Genomic DNA, 20,411 nt, shown 5'->3' with positions numbered 1-20,411 from the left:
CAGAAACAATGATAAGCTCTGAATGGTGTCAAGTATTAGTGCCTTTGGGGTTTAACCCTGTATCCAAATTTGAAAATGTCCAGAGGTTAAAACGAAAGAGAATAAGCTTGAAAGTCATTTGCTGCTGAGAATCAGAAGGTTGTGGCAGAATTTGGGACATATTTTTTTCCATGGACTTTATTCAGAAGCTTGAATTTCAGAAAGGAGCTAGTCCAAGAAAAAAAGGCGGGGGTGGCTACAAAGGTTCAGGAATATGAGCCAGTCAGTGGCAGAGCTGTATGTGTATTTTTTCTTTACTTTTTTTTGGATCAGAAATGGATTTTTAAAAAAAAGCCTAGAAAGTGAGCTGCAACGCTAAGATCATGCACTTCACTCTGTGTGACTCTGTCTACTTGTTCCGTGGGTGGGCAAGCCCCCAGGGACCCCTGAGTCACTACCTAAGGTAGGTTGGTTCAGAACTCATTGAGGATGACAAGTCTACACTGGCATAAGGACTCTAATGTCTACCATGTGCTAGCTGATGGGTAAATGACGGCCACCCAGGGTGTCCGGAGGAACTCGGATGCAGTCCTCAGCACCTCCTCTTTGGGGCTGCTCACCGTGCCAGGGAGCCTAGCAGACAGTCCCTGTGCAGGCCTGGCTCTCCTGCATTGCCTGAGTTCTGTTCATGCCTGCTTTTCTCTTAGTCTTTGTCATGAACTCGCTCAAGGACACCTTGAAACTGCTTTGGTCAATTGATTTCTGTGGATATTTGGCAGAGTCGCCATTTAATTTATCATCCAGAATGGAATTCTTGTGAGACTGACAGAAAGGGAATTCTACGAATAATGAGGCTAGGACAGCAGGCATAGGCCGAGTATGTGCTGGGAATCCAGAGTGTCTGGTCATCTTGGTTGGTAGACCCTTCAAAGCACTGTATGGAATGCAGACCGGCAGCCATCCTAGTTCAGCTAGGAACAATTTGGGTTGGGGTGGCGGGGTGTGGGGGTGCAGCTCCCTGCGTGTCTCATCTCCGGGTTTTCATTGTGGTTCCTCCTGCGTGCCTTCTTTGAGTGGATCTGCATTCTGAGGCCTCTGGTGGGGGGCCAGGGCATTTATAAACCCTTTTGACGGGAGAGGGTCTGGAGTACATAGGAGGTAAACACAGACCATTTCTAGCAGATGAACAACATATCTGCTTTTAGTTGGCTGTTTTCCCAGAGAAGGAAATAAACCAGCTTCCAGGACAAGTATATGAGAGACTGAGAGTTAGGGTAGCAGACTTATATAAGACGATGGCGTTGGAGTTGGACACACTGATGTCGCAGTTACCTGGGTCCTTTTGGAGAATCAATCGTAATGCAGTTTATTTTAAAACTTAAAGCCCTCCTATCTGAGTTAAAGATCCTCACTCTTCTGGGCTCTCACTCCTCCAGTAGCCTGGAGTGGAACACAGGAAGAGGGAAAGGCCAAATATCTGTTCCTCTCCCCAGTGGTTGCTGCTTCTCTGATTAACACCAACTCGTGCATCCTCCTTAGCTTTTACCTCTGGTAATATAACCTCTGCCTCCTACTGTTGAGGTACCCTCAGGTGCAGGCAGCCCTCTTGAGTGGTGAACAAGAAAAATACCCCAAGCCCATCCATCCTCTTCCATCACCCATGGAAAACTCATAGTCTTGCTACACCCAATTGTGAGCTGCCCATTGAAGATCTGGGAGAAAAACACTCCAGGTTGAGGGAGCTGTAGCCTAAGAGTCCCTGGGAGGATCAGGTTTGTCTGTACAAGAGGGAAAATGGGTAAAAGGGGGTAAAAAGTATAAACTTCCAGCTATCAAATAAATACATCATGGGGATCTAAAGTATGGTGACCACAGTTACTAGGGTATTGTATATATGAAAGATGCTGAGAGAATAGATCGTAAAAGTTCTCATCACAAGAAAAAATCTCTGTAAGCCACATATGGTGACAGATGTTAACTAGGCTTATGGTCATTTTGCAATATCCAACCTTTATGTTGTATGCCTGGAATAATATGTTTTATGTTAATTATGCCTCAATTAAAAAAAAAAAGAGAATGACACTTAGGTTTGTGACCTGAGCATCCAGGTGCCATTTGCTGGGATACGAAAGACTGGGGGGAAAGGATTAGGTTTGGGTTGAGGGGAATGAAGATCAAGCATTTTTGTGTTGGGCACGTTAGGTATGAAACACCTACTAAACACCCACGTGGAAATGTCAGGTAAGCACCCCAGTTGTGAATAAGGATCTCTGACTGTGAAGCTCAGCAGAAAGATACTGAATCAGCATGTAGATGACATTTAAAGCCACAGAATGAGATAATATTCCTTGGAGAGAGAATGAGGAGGATGAGCTTGGGAAGAGAAGAGGGCAGAGGACAGAGTCCTGGTCTGCCAACATTTCTAAGTTGGATTCCTAGAGAAGAAGAGGAAGAGGCACAGAGACTAAGAAGAGGCAGCCAAAGAGGTCGGAGGAGAACCAGGGAAATGTCTCGTAGATGCCCAGAAAAAAAGTTTGAAGCCAAGTGCAAGAATGGGGAGCGTGAAGGGGCGGGACAAGAACAGGTTGTGTTTTAAAATGTCCCTCTGGCTAAGGTGGGCCAGGCTGTAGGGTAGAGGGCTGGCCGGCTATGATCTGTCAATGCCTGAGACAACTGATTAAGTGAATCCTCCAGCAAGAGCCTTGGGGCAGCTCTGCCCACAGACAGTGCAAGGATCCAGAGCCGCACCCTCCCTGGGGGAGTCCAGATTCAAGGGCCCTGAAAATGTGGCCTCCGGGAGGCCCATGGCTGTCCCCCTCCTGCCCCGCCTGATGTTTTCTGAGGGCAGAAAGTGAGGATGACTTTTCAGTGTGGTATTTGTGTATGTGTGTATCAACTGTGTAAAAATACCAAGTGCCGTCTTAGTCTTGATTTATCACTGCCCCTCGTCTTCAGACTTTAAAAGGACTAAGGCATTCTCTTCCATAAAGAGCGAGGACAGTTTTGAGAAGCATCGAGTTCCAATCCAATGAAGCAAGACGGAAGTGTTTGCATTGAAGGGTGTGTGGGCAGTCTCAGAAATGAAATAAACAGAATAAATGGCTGAAATCGGAGCAGCAGTCATGGGGACAGGGGCTCAGCCCTGTTGTCAACAGAGCTGTCTTCTCAGGAAGGCCTTCCCTGACCATCTTCTCCGAAAGTCCAACCCTCCCCAGCCCGTGCCTCTGGCAGTCCTCCTCCCCTTCCTGCGTTTGCAGTAATCATCTCACATTCTCTGAATCAAAGTTCTTTCTCTCCTTTGTTGCTCTCTGCCACCAGAAGGCAATCTCGTGAAGGTAGGGATTTTTGTCTGTCATATCCCCACCCTTAGCCTGGCACATGGATTCTCAATGCATAATGTTTTTCAAATGAGTGATTGAATAAATGTCCCCAGTAAGTATATAACCTGTCACGCCATGACTCAGCATGACTTGGACCCAGTATTCCTTGCATCCAAACATATTCCAGAATGAAGTTCTTGTGGTGTCTTATACATAGTCTATTGTACTCTACCATGTATTACATTACTGTGATTTATGTATCTGTCTCTCCAACTAGACTATGAGCCTCTCCAGAGTCCCCGTATCTTCCGTTGTCTGGCCCGTGGTCCAGCACAGGAAATATTTGGTGAGAAAATGAATGCATATCTGTTATGACTTAGTTTGTGGTCCAGAGACGGCTTCCTCCCCACATCTCACATGTTATTAGGCAATGTGTCCTTACATGTCTGTGCTATCCCTCTCCTCTCCAGCTCCTCTGCTGCAGCTCTGATTCTGGCCCTTATCCTCTCCCATTTAAACCATTACACAGTCTCCCACCTGGATCCTGAGCCTCCCAACTCACCCCCCAGCCACCCAAGGCATGTTCTAGAGCAAAGACCTGAGGAGGTCACCTCCCTATATGTCTTCCTGACTAGATTCTGGCCCCTGGAGGGAAAAGCTTAGTTTTCTTTGCCTCAGATCTACCACCCACCCAGGATGGTGGTCAGGTTTATCTTCCATCGCTCCCAGCTATACAACCTGGCCTCCAGCAAGTTGCTATGAATGCATCAGTGATTTCAAGCCTCCACCGTGGCCCAGGCTCCCCTCCTCTGCCTAGGCTGCCCCTTGCCCACCTCACCAATGATTCATTCCACAAGAAGCTCTTCTTGATGGAAGTCATGGTGCTCACCCTGGAGCTGCAGAGAAGAATGAGACGCATCCCCATTCTTGAGGTGTTCCTATGTCCTCCCCTTTTAAGGTCACTGTAGCCACAGCTCTTGCTGTACTTCCCAGAGCATTCAAACTCAATACCTCCCATCTTTGTAAGAATACCTCGGTGTTAGTGAAAAGGAACCGCCACTTTGTAAATTGAACTAATTGAAGGTGGTTCTCACGTTTTAAGACATCTTTGAGTTAGACTGTCCTGCTCGGCTAGTGCATTTCTTTTCTGCGATTCATTAGTATATGCTCTACATCCAGTTTTCTGATGGAAAATGCCATGTTTGGTAAACCAGTGAAACTCTAGCATGACTAATATTCTCCATGGATAAGCCATTCTTAGACATAAGGACACTGTCCTTTAAAATGACATGTTTAACTACTCCAGGATAGTTGCCAGACCAGCCAAACACTGAGTTAGAAGATCCCACCGAGATACCACCAATTCTTTTTTTCTCTATCCTCATGGAAAATGTGTTTGTTGATGGACTATAATGTAATATCAGGAAGAAAGCATTCAATTCCTTCATTATAGTTTTATTGATCAACTTCTTTATGCCTCACTAAGTGCTTCAGGATGTTTAGATACCCATATTCTCCTCATTTCTACTCATCTGTGGTCTCAAAAATGATACAATGCTATGGAGATTCGTCTGGAAAAAAGAATTTGACTTGAAAATCCAATTATTTATAATACTTTGTGAAAAAGATAAAACATAATGATCACACTTGAGTCTATAAATCTGGACATCAACATTTGTGATCAGATTTATTTTTAGCCATATTTTTTCAAATGGCCTATTTTTGCTTGAAAATAGTTGTTTGGGGGTGAAAAAAGCCTTTGATTTGATTTTTTTAAATTACCTTCTTACTGTGGGCTTCCATTTCCCTAGACATTTTCTCTATTTCATTTATAATGTGTGTGGATCATGTTTTTCTTGACTCTAGAGGTCTGCAACCCCTTTATACAGTGGTTCTTTTAGTGTCACTTTTAAAACCTTTTCTTTTGAAATGTTATCAATCTGTCTAGAGAGTTAAGTCAGTGATGCGGCTATTTTTAAGCTCTTTAGATGGCTACAATAGAAAAGATGAAAAAAAGCAAAACAAGAAATCCTGTGATGGCAGATAGAACTTTTCTAAGTGGCTGGCTGGCATTTTTGAGACAAAACTCTACACTTTTATTGAAATACTCTGTATTTCTGGTCACTGATTGTCACCACATTCTGGAGGTGAGACAAAGAGGCTTGTCTGGTGGACCTGAACCCCAATTAGAGTTTCTTCTATAGAGGGCATCCCTATTCAACTCTCCTGTTTGCCACTGACCCATTGACTTTTTATAGCCAGTGAAAAGCCATCCATGGATCCTTCAATTTCCTTGTGAATTTGTTCTTATAATGATTTCCAGTGGGTGAGTATCAAGTGATTCATTCATGAAATCAATAAGCATTTTTGAGTACTTGCTATGTGCCAGACACTACACTTTTCTAAGTAATTTACATATATTAATTCATTTACTTCTGATGATAAACTTATGAAATAGACATTGATTTTATCTCCATTGCAGAGATGGGGAAACTGAGGCAAATAAAAGTTAAGTAACTTGACAAAAGTACACAGCTAAATTCATGATTGATATCCCAGCAGTCTGCCTGCAGAGTTCATGCTCTTCTGCTATTTACAGCAAGTGCCATAGAACTCCTGAGAATGTAGCAATGAACCATGCCTCCTGGTTGGCGATGGGGGCACAGAGCAAGAGAGACCTTTGATCCTTGTTGAAGCTTCTGGGTAATCCCTATGAGCAACAAGTTGGCATATACTGAGTTATCTGGGAAAAGATGCATTAGAAAAAACATGTCCTATCTACAAAGCTGCATTACATACCTAAGAACTTGTAACATCAAGACAAGTATAATTCGTATCATGCACAATTCTATTCATTTTATGTGCTAATAAAGTACTCCCAGATTTCCTTTACACTCTTGTCACATCGTGTATATATATTGTTAATTAAAACCTATTTTAAATTGCCAACATTTGGAAGTTTAAGTGCCTTGGAGAAGGGATCTAAGTTTTTAAGGGACACTATTGTTCTAATTCTGTGATTTGTTACAACTCTTATTTAGTGTTTCTGACTAGGAAGACCTTTCCTCTCTAAGTTAAAAAAAAATAACACCCCAATTAAATGACAGTTTGAAATAAACTCTTAGTTTGCAGACTCAGACTATACGATCTCATATTTCTTCAAGCTTGAAAAATATACTAAAAAAAAAACTCTCCCCAAGCAAACATTCCTTTGCCAACAGGGCTGACATTTGCTCATTCTTGGATCGCCCCCTAGTGGTTTACTTAACTTATGACTCTTTCTCAGCGCTGTGACTATTTCTGATTTTGTTCCTTCCACAATGGTTCACATTTGTCCAGAGAGACCTCCAAAGACAGCATCTTGAAAGGAAGAGTGAACAGTGTGCAAAGTGGCCCAGACACTCAGTGGTAATCAAGACGTGCTATTGATGCTGATGGTGGTGGTGAAATCCTTCCTTCCACAAGGAACATGTTTGTGAGAGATTTGGGCGCTGACTCAAATGCACATAGCCCCTTGCCCCTGTCTGTGGGTACAGATATCACCAACCCAATAATCCAGAAAGGAGCCTCTGCAGAGGGGCAATGTGGGAAGCCATCGCTGCCCTCTGCGGGTGTGAGCAAATGGGGCAGAGTTTCTAGCTAAATACCTATAGGGACAGAACAGCTCTGCCAACAGATTGGCGAAGCTCACAAGTTTCCAAAACAGGAGAAAGTTCAAGCCTCTCTTCAGTCTCCATGGACTGTGGCCCAAATTCCTCGAGGGAGTAATAGCTCCAAGCCATCATTGTATCTGAAATCTAAATATTTGCTTTAGGGGATTATAGGAAGGCTGGTAAATCATAAATGATGTCCTGCTCTGTGCGCTCATGTACAGGCATCCATTATGTTTATTGAAATGAAGGAGGGTGTGATGCTTCTCTGGCTATTTAGTCCTTGAAATGCTGCTTCCAGCTTTCCCTTTCTTGATGTCTATTCCCCATTTTTCTTCATTTGGTGTCTGGACTTCATAGAATACTTTCCAATTTGACGCCTCATCTGCTCCCCTCCCGTAACAGCCAAGGTCATGGCCTTCATAAGCATATTTCCTCACAACCATGTATTGCTCTTCACAGTTCATAAAACACATATTCATGATCTAATGAATCCTTCAAAGGCCCCAAGAGGCTGATAAAGCAGTTGCTATTGTACACACTTTACAGGTGAAAAAACTACAGGCTGAAGAAGTTGAATCATTTGTTCCAGGCTGCTCAGCTCAGCAGGGGAGCTTGGAGCTCAGTTCCTCTGCTTTCCTCTGCTCTAACCACCACCCACCATTTAGGTTGTGACAGACCTCACCCAAGACTTGGCTTCTTCTTTCATAAATCTTTTTAAAAACTTAAACAAGTGAATCGTGATTTATGAGGCAAAATGTGTACATTAAAAGAAAGTCACATATTTGGATGCTAAATAACTTTTTATTGTGCAAAAGACACCTCCCCCTCCACCAAATCTCCAAGATGAATTAGCATCATTAGTCATTATTCAGCGCTATGTAGTAGGTGTTCAGTAAACATGCTGCTGGCTGGCTGGCTGGATGGGTATGGGGCTGGCCCTTTATGGGTCCTGGAGATAGAACATTGAGCAAAATAGGTGCCTTGCGCTACATCGCTCTATCAAGTGGAGAGACAGAACTCCCACATGCAGGGCTCAGTTGTGTCTGATGAGTGTGATAGTGTTAAATCTTAACTTTATTCCAGTCTAGGGGTCAAGGCTAGCTTCTCTGAGGAAATAATAACTCTGAGACCTACAGGCATTATCTAGGACAGGCAGGAAGTGTTCTCAGCAGACAGAACAGCATAAATAGCAAACATGAAGCTCCAGAGGTGAGGAGAGTGTTCATGTATTTAACGACTTAGGGAATTTTAATGTCAGTCCAGAGCTGCAGGTAGGTGGAGAGTAGTGCCAGGTGGGGCTGGGAGGCAGGCAGGGGCCAGGTTGTCAGGACCTTGTAGACCCTGGTTAAGAGCCAGGACTATACCCTGAAGAGCTGTAAGCAAGGAACTGCTGGATCCCGTTCGTGTTTCCCAAGTGTCACTGTAGAGAACAGATCAGAGAGGGGCAAGACTGCAGGCTGGGAAAACAATAGACCAAACCATAGGTTGTCTTTTGTAAAAGCTGGGGCTTTGGGATGAGCAGACCTGGGGAATGGGAACAGAGAGGACCGTGCCTGGGCATGGAGAGCAGCATGAACAAAGGCATGGATGGAGTAAATGTCTAGGGGGTCCCAGAAATGGTGAGGTTTTCAAGGTGCTAAAGGCAGGTGCTGGGAGAACAGCGGGTTTTGAGGTCACCTCACAGGAGGCCCTGAATGCCATGCTAGGCGTCTTGAGGCTTCACTGTGTAGGAAGCAAGGAGTCGCCGAAGTTGTCTGACCAGGGAAACAGCACAGTCACATCTGTGGATGGATGACAAAGATCCAGGAAACACAGTAACAGTGTTCACATGCTCATCACAGTCCTAAACATTTTCACATACTTGACCTTATGTAAGCTGTGGTATAATCCCATGTTGTCAATAGTTCTGTAATTATTAACAATAGCTACTATTTACTAAGTGCCTCATGTTTGCCTGGCACAGAGCTAGATGGGGAATCTGTGTGTTATCTCATGTAAGTCATTTCTCTGAGGTATTTTTATCCCAACTTTAGGTGAGAAAATTGCAACTGAGAGAAATGTTGAGTGTCTCATCCAGGGATGCCAAAATAGTAGTAACATACATAGGTGGGACTCAAAGTGGGCAGGGGGGTTCTACCCTTGAGGTCCTTACATACGGAGCGTGAGGCCCCTAAGCCTTCTAGGGAACAGTAAAACCGTTTGAACCCTATGAAACAGCCACAGATGCAAAATGCAGTGGTTCTAAAATATTGCAGGGGATTTGCAAAACCCGAAAGAATAAAGATCTTAATACTTTTAAGATGTAATATAGCAATTTTATGAAATCAGCTTTATTAATTTTTGTCTTCATTATTTGTGGAAACTTTCATTACATTTTAAAGCAGTTTAAGGTTAGGATTTCTCACATCACAAGATTTCCAGAAAAGGGACAAAAATTTCCCAGATATGACACACAATCCTAAAATAGTAAGTAATATAATCAAATCATTTCAAAACATGATTATGAGAAGACTTTCAAGAAACTTACATGATTTGTATGTGAGTTTATTTTGTTGCTTTTATTGGTATATTTGAGACCAGCTACCAAAAAGCCAGTTTGCCTGGCTTCTGCTTATTTAAAAATAACCCTGACTAGTGGGAGCAGCCTGACTGTGGGCTAGTCATGTCAGAACCACTAGGTTTGGTTATATAGGTAAGATATTTATAAGATGATCTTTTGGTCATCTGAGCTCAAAGAAAGGAAGGAAGGAGGGAGGGAAGGAGGAAAGAAGGGAAAGAGAGAGAGAAAGGAAAAAACATTTTTTAAAGCTTGACTTTGGCATAGGAGCTGCCCTTCGTGACAGTATATTTCTTTGTCAAGTTGAGAGAAATGAGCTGCTGAGATACGGGTTTGCTCTCAAATAGGTATGGCAGATACATAATTTACTTTTCTAAGCTTTGTACAGGATGCTCTGGCCATTCAGCCATCTCACAGGCACTGGCATAAATCCAGCCCCCAAATAACAGATCTACTGCAGTACTGGGGAGGGCGTTGAACGGGATGATTTATTTCGCTGAGCTCTTGCCCCATGACAGAGAGCAGGAAAGCAGGGCTGCCATCAAAAGAACAAAGGGATTGATAATCTGTGCAGCCTCCAGATTCAAGATGACTGAAGATGTGATCACCAATTGCACAATCCAGGATTGGCTCCTCACCACGCGGGGAGGGGCAAGTAGTATCAGGACAGTTGGCAACAGTTGAATCAGGGCTATAATTTATAGCATCGTAACACTGTTGGCTTACGTATTTTGACAGAGAATATCCTTGTTCCTAGGAAAAGTGCTCTGAAGTATTTAGGAGGGAATTGGACCTGCTTGTTACTATAGTGATAATAACAATAATGACGATAATAATGACTCTTGTAAGAAAGTGACACCTCTTGCTGGAGGTAGGGACAGGATGAATAGCTCTCTTTGTGTCCAGGAATTCCACCCCCCAGGGACTTCCACATTCACAATTGCCAGAGAGCAAAGACTCATAGATCCTAATGCCTGTCATGATGTAACAGAGTGGGTGGGGATGTTCTAGAATATAAGGAGTGGTGGCCAGAAATTGAGACATTCAGGGCAGTAAAAGTAGGTCACTGGCCCTACTTTTTTTTTTTTTTTTGAGAGGGCATCTCTCATATTTATTGATCAAATGGTTGTTAACAACAATAAAATTCAGTATAGGGGGGTCAATGCTCAATGTACAATCATTAATCCATCTCAAGCCTAACTCTCGTCAGTCTCCAATTTTCTGAAGCATAATGAACAAGTTCTTACATGGTGAATGAATTCTTACATAGTGAATAAATTCTTACATGGTGAACAGTACAAGGGCAGTCATCACAGAAACTTTCAGTTTTGATCACGCATTATGAACTATAAACAATCAGGTCAAATATGAATATTCGTTTGATTTTTATACTTGATTTATATGTTGATCCCACATTTCTCCCTTTATTATTATTATTATTATTTTTATTTTTAATAAAATGCTGAAGTGGTAGGTAGATGCAAGATAAAGGTAGAAAACATAGTTTAGTGCTGTAAGAGGGCAAATGTAGATGATCAGGTGTGTGCCTATGGACTAAGTATTAATCCAAGCTAGACAAGGGCAGCAAAACATCCAAGGATGCAGAAGATTTCTCTCAAAGCAGGGGGGATGAGGTTCTGAGCCTCACCTCTGTTGATCCCCAATTTCTCACCTGATGGCCCCCCTGCGACTGTGCCTGTCTTAGGTTGTTCCTCCCTTGAGGAATCTTACCCGTCTCTGGCTAACCAGTCATCTTCCGGGCACTGGCCCTACTTTTGATGTGTCAGCAGCAGGGACTTTTCTTGGCGTAGAGAGGCAGGACAGGCCATTTTAGGCAGTAAGGGAATGGTCTCAAAGCCAACAGCATTTAAATGGAAAAATCCTTACTAATTCATGCCATTTAAAGGAATGTGATATAAGACAATGAAGCTTTCACGTCACCTACGGTTAATTTTCTGTGTCAGCTTAACTGGGCTAAGGGATGCCCAGATAGCTGGTAACATTATAGTGTGTCTGTGAGTGTGTTTCTAGAAGGCATTAGCATTTGAATAGGTAGACTGAGTAAAGAACATCTCCTTTACCAGTGTGGGTGGGCATCGTCCAAGCCATTGAGGGCCTGAATAGCACAAAAAGGCAGAGGAAGGATGGATTTGCTCTCTGCTTGAGCCGGAACAGCCACCTTCTCCTGCCCTCGGACACCAGCCCTCATGGTTCTCAGGACTTTAGGTTTGGCCTCCCTGGGCCTCCAGCTTGCAGGCAGCAGACAGTGGGACTTCTCGGCCTCCAGATCAAGTGAGCCAGTCCCTCCTAATGAATCTTGGCTCTACTCCTCTGGATAACCCTGACTAACACAGTCAGGAATCGTGCTAAGCACTTCACAGCACACCATTTAATCTTTACAACCTCCGTTTTACAGAAATTGGGACAGAGCCTCAGAGCACTTAACTCACCCGAGTTCACACAGCCAGTGGGTGGCAGAAGAGTGTCCCGTCCCAGCTATGTCAACTCCTACCTCTAGAGGTTTTATGAGCAGTGAAAAGCAAGAAGCCATCAAATGTATATTTGAGAAACAGACTTGAAGTACTATGGCAAGGACCCAGAAAGTCCTTGGAAGAAAAACAGAGCTGGCATTTCTCTTGCGACTTTGAAGACTGTCTAGAACTGAAACTAGCAAACTGAGTCTGCAGCGATGTGTCCCGTTGGGAGAACACAAACCCCAGACCCTGGCTGGGACTCTGGTGTGGTCACCGCCTGGAGGACGCCCAAGCCAACAGAGTAAACAAGAGCTCGGGTGAGTCCTTTTGCTGGGAAAGACCAGGAGGGCATTGCCAAAAGCGTGAGATCTCCCTCTCCCACTGCCTATCCTATGATTCCTGGTGAGGTTCACCCATCCTCAGGGCCCCAGCCAGAGGGCCAAAGATACCAACCATGAGGAAGTCTCACTGTACGGCCAGCACTTCACTCACTCGTCCATCTATTCATTAGTATATTCACCAAGCATTTATGGAGTTCCCATTATGTGCCACACAATGAGATAGATGCTGGTGTGAGGTGCAGCCATACATAAATTGGGGCCTTTGTATATGTTAAGGGCTGGGAGTAGTAATTACAGAACCACTAAGTAAGAGTCAGATTTAATCTGTGATATGGTGATAACAGCTGCACTTTGTTAAAAAGACACCATTGCCAAGCATTTTGCGAATGATAAATATAGATCAAGATCATTGCATAATGGTTTTATATATATATATATCTAACTACATGACATATAATTTAAACCTTTCTATAAGACTCTTAGATGCAATTAGCAACCATAATTTATAAATGAGGAAGTTGAAGCTTGCTGAGTGAGCCTAAGTTATTTGTCCAAGGCCACATATCTGCTAAACAACAGAACTAAAATTTAAAAGCAGGTCCATTTCACTGCAAAGCCCAGAGCCTAGCACGAGGCATGGAGCTGGGAGATGGTGTAGAGAGGGTTGAGAACATGCAATCTGGAGGAAAACTACCTGGTTTGAATGCCAGCTCTGCTGCTTCCAGGTTGTGTGAACCTAGGCAAATTACCCACTTCCGTGTGCCTCAATTTCCTCATTGTAAAATGAGGGCAACAGCATTATCTGCCCCCTGAGCTTATTATAAGGTTGAAATAAGTTCATAAATGCAAGATGCTTCAGAAGTGCTATGTGTTTGCTTTGTGTATAGAGAACTTAATTTGACCAGGAGACCTCAAAAGCTAAGAGGGCAGAAATTCGAGCTAAAAGAGAGCCTGAACTAGTAGAATAGGGTTCTGGGGAATGCAGCAGGTGCTCATAGAGCCCCGTGGCAGGCTTCCTGATCAGTTAGCCCGGAGTCAAGGTGGGGAGTCAGGACGCTGAATGGATCTGGGTAACTCAGCCCTTTCTGCGCACTGCCTCAGAAAGGGACGCCTGGGGAGCTTTAATATTGGAGGTCACAGGGACATTCCTTATATGGCAGAATTCTAACTCAGAATTCAGAATCTGAAATGACAACAATACTAAGTCCTTTCTCTCTTTATTCTCTGCTTACCAGATTTTCCTAGATCTGCTTCCACGGAATCCCTTCATACACTTCAAATTCTGCCTCTCTTCCCACCCCCCACAAATATTGCTTTCATAATCGTTCTAGAGTATATTACAGAGGAGGGTTTTATAAATGGCTGGCCAGGATGCTTTATTCCTCCCCCCCAACTCTCTTTTGTGGGCACGGTGTACAACCATCCTCCTTCTAAGGCCCTAGTACACACCAAGCTAAGAAAACAGAAAGGGGATTTTTGCAATGCTGCTTGAGATATATATAAAGAAGCAGAGGCCATTTCGGCACAACTCTGAGGAGTTATGCTAAGAGGCTATTAGCTTCAGCACATCCTTGACCCGCAGGGATCCCGTACAGTTCCGCAATATGCAATATGCACAATAAACAATGAATGACCACTTGAGCCAAAGGCTAAAGAGAAAAAGAAGTGGGGTGAAGAGAAGGGAGTGGGAGGCTGAGCAGAGAAGTCTGACACCCCAGGAGGCTGTGAGAAGAGAGGCTCTCAGGATATCAGGGGCATGAAGGCTCATGAAAGACAGAAGGCTCAGCAACACCATGGGCTAAGCAAAGAGAAAAAGCACTGCTGGTTCCCAGCCAACATAGGTTCCTTGAATCAGCTCCTTCTGGGTTCCACGTGAGATCCATCAATAGCAAGTCTAGATGATGGAGATTGCACAGACCCACCCTCTGTGGTTAAGGGCATAGAAAGGGCACTATAAGTGTTGAAAGAGTGAGTGAGTGCCACTGTCACTCAAATAAGCAGCTTTGACTGACAAATGACAGGAAGATACCAGGCAGTGGGTGCTCGCCATGTCACAATCGTGGCCCCAGACGTTGCCGAGACTCCCTCTAGGGCCTCCATGGGAGTGCCCTTTGGTGCCACCTGGCCACAGGACTTTGCATGGCATGGGATTCCTTGCAGCCTGCCATATTTGCACTGGGGCGCTGAGAGACAGCTCTCCGCATCCAGGAGCTCCAAGAGCCTGAGAGAGGCAGCTTATAAGCAAGCACTTTGGAGTCATGACACCTGGGTTGGAATTTTGCTGTGTCACTTCTCAACTCTGTGACTTTGGACAAGTTTTTAATTGCTGTGAAATTCACTGGAATGTAAGACAGACATGATATCAAACTACTGCAAATGATTCTTAGGAGGAAAAAGTAGACCAAAAACATCAGATTCGTCAAGACATTGCCTAGAACAGTAGGCATTCAATAAAATACAGACAATACTGAGAAGGAAATTCAAGTGCTATGATGGGACCAGAGAGTCCTACTGCATCCAGAGAGCATTGCCCATGAGGGCTCAGAGGAGAAAGTGCTTGACTATTTTGGGAAGTAGGAAGAGGAGAGAGGCTTAGAGAAATTAAGTGACCTGTCCAAGGTCACACAGCTTGGGCTAATTTCTGCAACTCCTCTGCCAAGTAGAGGTTTAGCTGCCGCTTCATGCTTACCCCATCATAGTGCTCACCACCATGAACTGCAGTTGTCTCACTGACTGGGTCCCAGGACTCTCCCAGATACATCTGCTCAGACTGGTCACTGTGAAATAAGCCCTATTTCCGTCATCAGATTGTCAGCAATTTGAGAGCAAGGGCCATGACTCTTTCATCTTTCTATTTCCCTAGCACCTAGCACCAGGTTTGGAACATAGAAGTCCTCCATAAATATTGAATACTGAACTGATGAGTGAATGGTGCTCACAGGGGTTGAGGGGCTCATTGAAGGTCCTTGGCTGGTGAGCAGTAGGGCCGGTCCTCTGACTCTGGTCCTGGGCTTTCCTCTCCAACACTGAGCGAAGGAGAAAACCCACCGCACAGTGAATGGCCCTGCCTAGGCCTGGAGTCCCTCTTCTCCATCTAACCAGAGCCTGTCAAGGAGAGAGGCGAATCCACCTATCCTTCCTAAGACTCAACTCCTTTGTCTTCTCTTTAATTCTCTTGCCCTCTGTGTCCCTCCTTCCTCTCTCCTCTTCCCTCTTCTTCCTCTTCTGCTTCTGCTGCTTCCTCTCGCCTCTCTCCCTCCTATTTCTCCCTCTCTTCCTCCCTTTCCCTACTTTTCCCTCCCTTGTCCCTTTCTCTTTCTCTATATATATACACATATACCTATTCATGAACCTACACATATACATGGTGGAGCCCTAAAAAAAATTGTAGGAGCCCCAGAGGAGGAGTATCAGGGATTAAAAAACATGAGAAGCTCGAGACCCAAATGTCCACCCACACATCCAGTTTTCACAGATCATGCTATGCCTCCATCTGACCAGCAGAGGGCGAGCTCGGATGCCCCCGGCATCCCGGCCCAGATAACCAGTCGTCTTAGGTGCCTTGGTCTTGGAGGAGATGATGGATTATTTTTACAAAGAGGGAAAAACCACCAGAGCTCAAGTCTCTTCCCAATTATCCCGCCTGTGTCAACCTCACCTGTCCTGTTTCTCAGAAGGCTGTCAATGATAATGTTGTTCTGTAATAGGCGAATAATGGAAGGAGACGCTCTCATGAATCAAGTTCCTTTGTCACTGTATAGATTCTGAAGCCTGAAGCCTAAGCAGTGACATGATTAACTAGCCGGTACCAGGGAAACCAAGCTCTGATGATAGCTTTAATTTTAGAAATTTGAACTGGAAGGGACTTTAAAAATCATCATTTTACGGAGGACTAGAAAAGTTTGGCTGACATTCCACAGGAGATCAGGGGCTACGGTAAACACTCACCTACTTGCTAAATTACAGACAGTCTAGATTATATTTATTTTCCCTTGAACAGTGTGGAGTTTTATTTCAGCAGGCAGCTAAGTTACTAACAGACCATCTTGATCTTGTTGAGTCTTGGTTTTGCATTTTGTTAGAATATGTCTAAAGTTGTGCTGACTCCAGGACGTGATCCTCATTCTAAAACATGGCCTCTTTGATGTCTACACTAAATTCCCCCAGTTTTCATGAGATCACTTCACTCAGAATGGTTGAAAGTCCAACATCTCAAAGCACTGTATGACCTCTGGGGTCCTTGTTCAGCTTTCAGCCCCTGGGGGTTTCTCTGCCAGCCCTTGGGGAATCTTACCCTGCATATAATCATACTGGTATTTAGTCAAAGGCCCAAGAAGTTTTCTATGCATATTTCTGAAGCTTCTCTTCTGCACAGTGTCCTTTTCAAATGCCAGCCACCTCAGAAGCCCAAACTCCAGTATCTGTTTCTGTCACTCAGCAAGACTTTGTTCCTCATTTGGGCTATTCTCTACTTAGCAGGACCTCAGTGGAGATTAAATATGATAATCTGGTAATTATGTGAGCATCTAGCTAAATAGTAGAGTAAATCCTGTACAATGTGTTATTTTTATTCATTCTTTCTTAAGTGTTTAAATGATGCTCAGAGAATGGAACACAATGTATAATGTACTGGGCCACATGAAAAAACCAAAATATTTTCCACATATAAATACCATTTTTTAAAATTGTTTAAGATGGTTATTAAGAATCAAGCAGTTCAATTAGGAACAATGGGGAGTGTCACGTCCGTCCCACACCTGGCATGTTCCTTCCTGACTCTAACATTCTCTCATTTGTATTATTTGTAAATGTCTATATCCCGTGCCCACTCTTCCAACCTCATCTTAGATTGTTAAGCTCCTTTGAATGCAGAGACCAATTTTATCCATATTCATCCCTCTTACAGACAGTGGCACAGCGATAGTAGATTTATTCAAATATTATTAAAATATTTAAATGGAGCCCTTTCTTTCTCTCCCCTCCGCTCTCCCAGACACACTTCCCGGCACGCTTTCCTTCCCCCGCCTCTGGGTCCCGCACCTTCCCCTCCCCCCGCCTCCTGCCTGGTGACATAGCCCGGACCCTCCCAGGCGGCAGCCACGGCTTCAGCACTAGCCACCAGCTCCACGGAGGGAGGCCCGCGGCTCAGCCCTCGCCGGCCCCGCCGCTGCTGCAGTAGTGGCTGCTGATGGGGTGGACGAATGCTCGCCACTGCTGTCAGCATCCCCCTCGGGAAGCGTCACTCCCACGGCCCCACCGTACTTACAAGAAAGCAGCCCTAGAGCGGAACTCCCACCTCCATATACAGTCATTGCCAGTCCAGATGCCAGTGGTATTCCAGTAATAAACTGCCGAGTGTGCCAATCTCTTATCAATTTGGATGGCAAGCTTCATCAGCACGTGGTTAAGTGCACAGTTTGCAATGAAGCTACGCCAATCAAAAACCCTCCAACAGGGAAGAAATATGTTAGATGCCCTTGTTAATTGTCTCCTCATTTGTAAGGACACATCTCGGCGAATAGGACCCAACTGTAGACGCATAATTAACCTTGGCCCAGTAATGCTTATTTCTGAAAAACAACCAGCTCAACCTGCATTGCTAGTCCAACCAGAAGGTACGAGGGTCGTGTGTAGGCACTGTGGAAACACATTTCTGTGGATGGAACTGAGGTTCAACACTTCGGCAAAATGTCCACACTGCAAAAAAATTTCCTTGGTGGGTAGTGCTCTTCCGCGAAGACGTTGCTGTGTGTGTATTACCATTGCAATGATATGTATTTTCACTGGAGTTGGATTAACTGTTGGCAGCCAAGATTTTGCAAGACGATTGCATGCAACCTTTGTTTCTTGGGCAGTTGCTTATCTCTTAGGTTTGATCTGCCTTATCCGAGCTTGTTTTTGGGGAGCCATAAGAGTGAGCTATCCAGAACACAGTTTTGCATAAGCTTGCTTATGATTTAGTGAGCAGGTAATAACATCTAGCAGTTCTTGACAAGCTACTCTGGACATCCTTAAATCATTTATCCTAATGGATTCCATTCTTGTTTATGCATAAAGTTTCAATACTTTGGGAGTCTTTTATGAACAAATGCTCCTTGCACTACATTATATGCAAAGAGTTTGTTTTGATTGCTGTTTGGTTTTCACGCTCTGAATAGTGAAGCTGTATCTTCATGTTCTATTACATCTTGTAAAGATGTTTTTAGATTTGTCACCAAACATCATTTTTTCATTATTTTTAAATTAGTTATCCTATTACTTGCTGATCTGTGAGTATTCTCAAGAAGTGTTTAAAAATGTTTCTACAATAGCTTCACATTTATACTTACATTTTAATTAAAAAGTATCAATATTGCTTGCTTTAAAATCTAAGCAATATGCATTTTGCTTGAACTGCTTACTGCAACTTTAACCTAAGATCATAGTGACCTTATTTAGGAAAAAAATTGGGGTGTACCTTCAAAGACTTGACATTCTTGTCAGATAAGAACCATTTCTAGATACTGTTTGCTTGTTTTTTGTTGTTTGTAGGAAAATACAATATTTTGGTAGTAATTTAAAATTTAAGAATGAAAATATTTATTTGTCCGCAGTCGGTGATAATGTTGGATAAATGTTTTTTCTTAAAGTTCACAGAACTTTGTCTTCCATTTTTGTCTGTTTTTGTTGTTGTTGTTGTTGTTTGCCAATTATAAAAGTCCTGGTTTTATGTCCTAGATTTATGAAATTTAATGTTAATCAGCTGTATGTATTCCTTTACAGAGCCTGGAGAGGCATTTCAGGTAACATGTTTTTATAACACAACCATTTAAACATAGATCTATTTACATTGGGTTGTCCCCCTTTTCATTTAGACCATGGTAAATATTACTTACTGGGATAATTATGGACTATTTACATATGAAGGGAGCCTATAACATTTTTCACTAGCTAAAATGTTGAGATTAGAGGTAGTTACTTTTGCCATTCTTCTCAAATATAGATGGTCTAATTATTACCAAGTTCATTGAAAGGAATAAATCAAAAACAAAAAGCAACACAGTTCTCTAAGAATTTACTCGGGTTTAAGGAATCAGCTCTTGGACTGCCCATCTTTGCAGTTTTGAAAAAGAAATTGCTTAATTGAGAAATAATGTTCTAAAGCCTTTAATGTAGTAGAATTAGGTAATGAGATGATCTGAGTAAATTAGGTGGCTATTCCAGGGATAAGAATATTTTAAGTTATTTATGTTCCAGATTAGTATAAAAATGTACTCACCAGAGAGTTGGTAACAAAATACATGTAAACTTCAAAGAGTAAATGATAAATGTCTACATGAAGTAGCTCAGGATCATATGTACCTTTGAAAATATACTAATAAAGACTATTGTAAAAAAAAAATTTTAATGGAGTAAAAATGTGATTTTTCACACAGAAAAATAAAAAATGGAATTATGCACATGCCACCCCAAAGCAATCTGTCATGAAAGTGAAAATAAATTATCCCATTACTGGCTCCACTTAATACTGAACAACCAGCCAGGAGTGGGGGACAGAGACTTGCTTTCAAATCCTAGCTCCCCCATTTACTCAGTGGATGACTGTGAATTAATTAATATTCGGGGCTTCATGACCTAAGTGTTCATCAGTAGATGAATGGATAAAGAAGATGTGGTACATATCCACAATGGAATATTATTCAGCCATAAGAAAACAAATCCTACCATTTGCAATAGCATGGATGGAGCTAGAGGGTATTATGCTCAATGAAATAAGCCAGACAGAGAAAGACAAGTACCATATGATTTCCCTTATTTGTGGAATATGAAAACAAAGCAAAATTGAAGGAACAAAACAGCAGCAGACTCCCAGACTCCCAGAAAGGACTAGCAGTTACCAAAGGGAAGGGCCTGGGGAGGGAGGGAGAAGGGGATTAAGGGTCATTATAATTAACCATCCCTATATAGGTAGGTCACGGGGAAGGCAGTACAGCACAGAGAAGACAAGCAGTGACTCTATAGCATCTTACTATGCTGATGGACAGTGACTGCAATGGGTGGGTGGGGGGACTTGATAATATGGGTGAATGTTGAAACCACAATGTTGT

General features: G+C 43.2%; 1 pseudogene; it reads left to right on the top strand.

Annotated features, from left to right (window-relative positions):
- The first annotated feature begins 528 nt into the window (after positions 1 to 528).
- On the top strand, positions 529 to 18,314 carry LOC108395116 (type 2 phosphatidylinositol 4,5-bisphosphate 4-phosphatase pseudogene; annotated as a pseudogene).
- Positions 18,315 to 20,411: the final 2,097 nt, after the last annotated feature.

This window comes from Manis javanica, chromosome 11 (genome assembly GCF_040802235.1).
Source record: "Manis javanica isolate MJ-LG chromosome 11, MJ_LKY, whole genome shotgun sequence".
NCBI lineage: Eukaryota > Metazoa > Chordata > Mammalia > Pholidota > Manidae > Manis > Manis javanica.
This window is presented reverse-complemented; position numbering and strand designations above follow the sequence as displayed.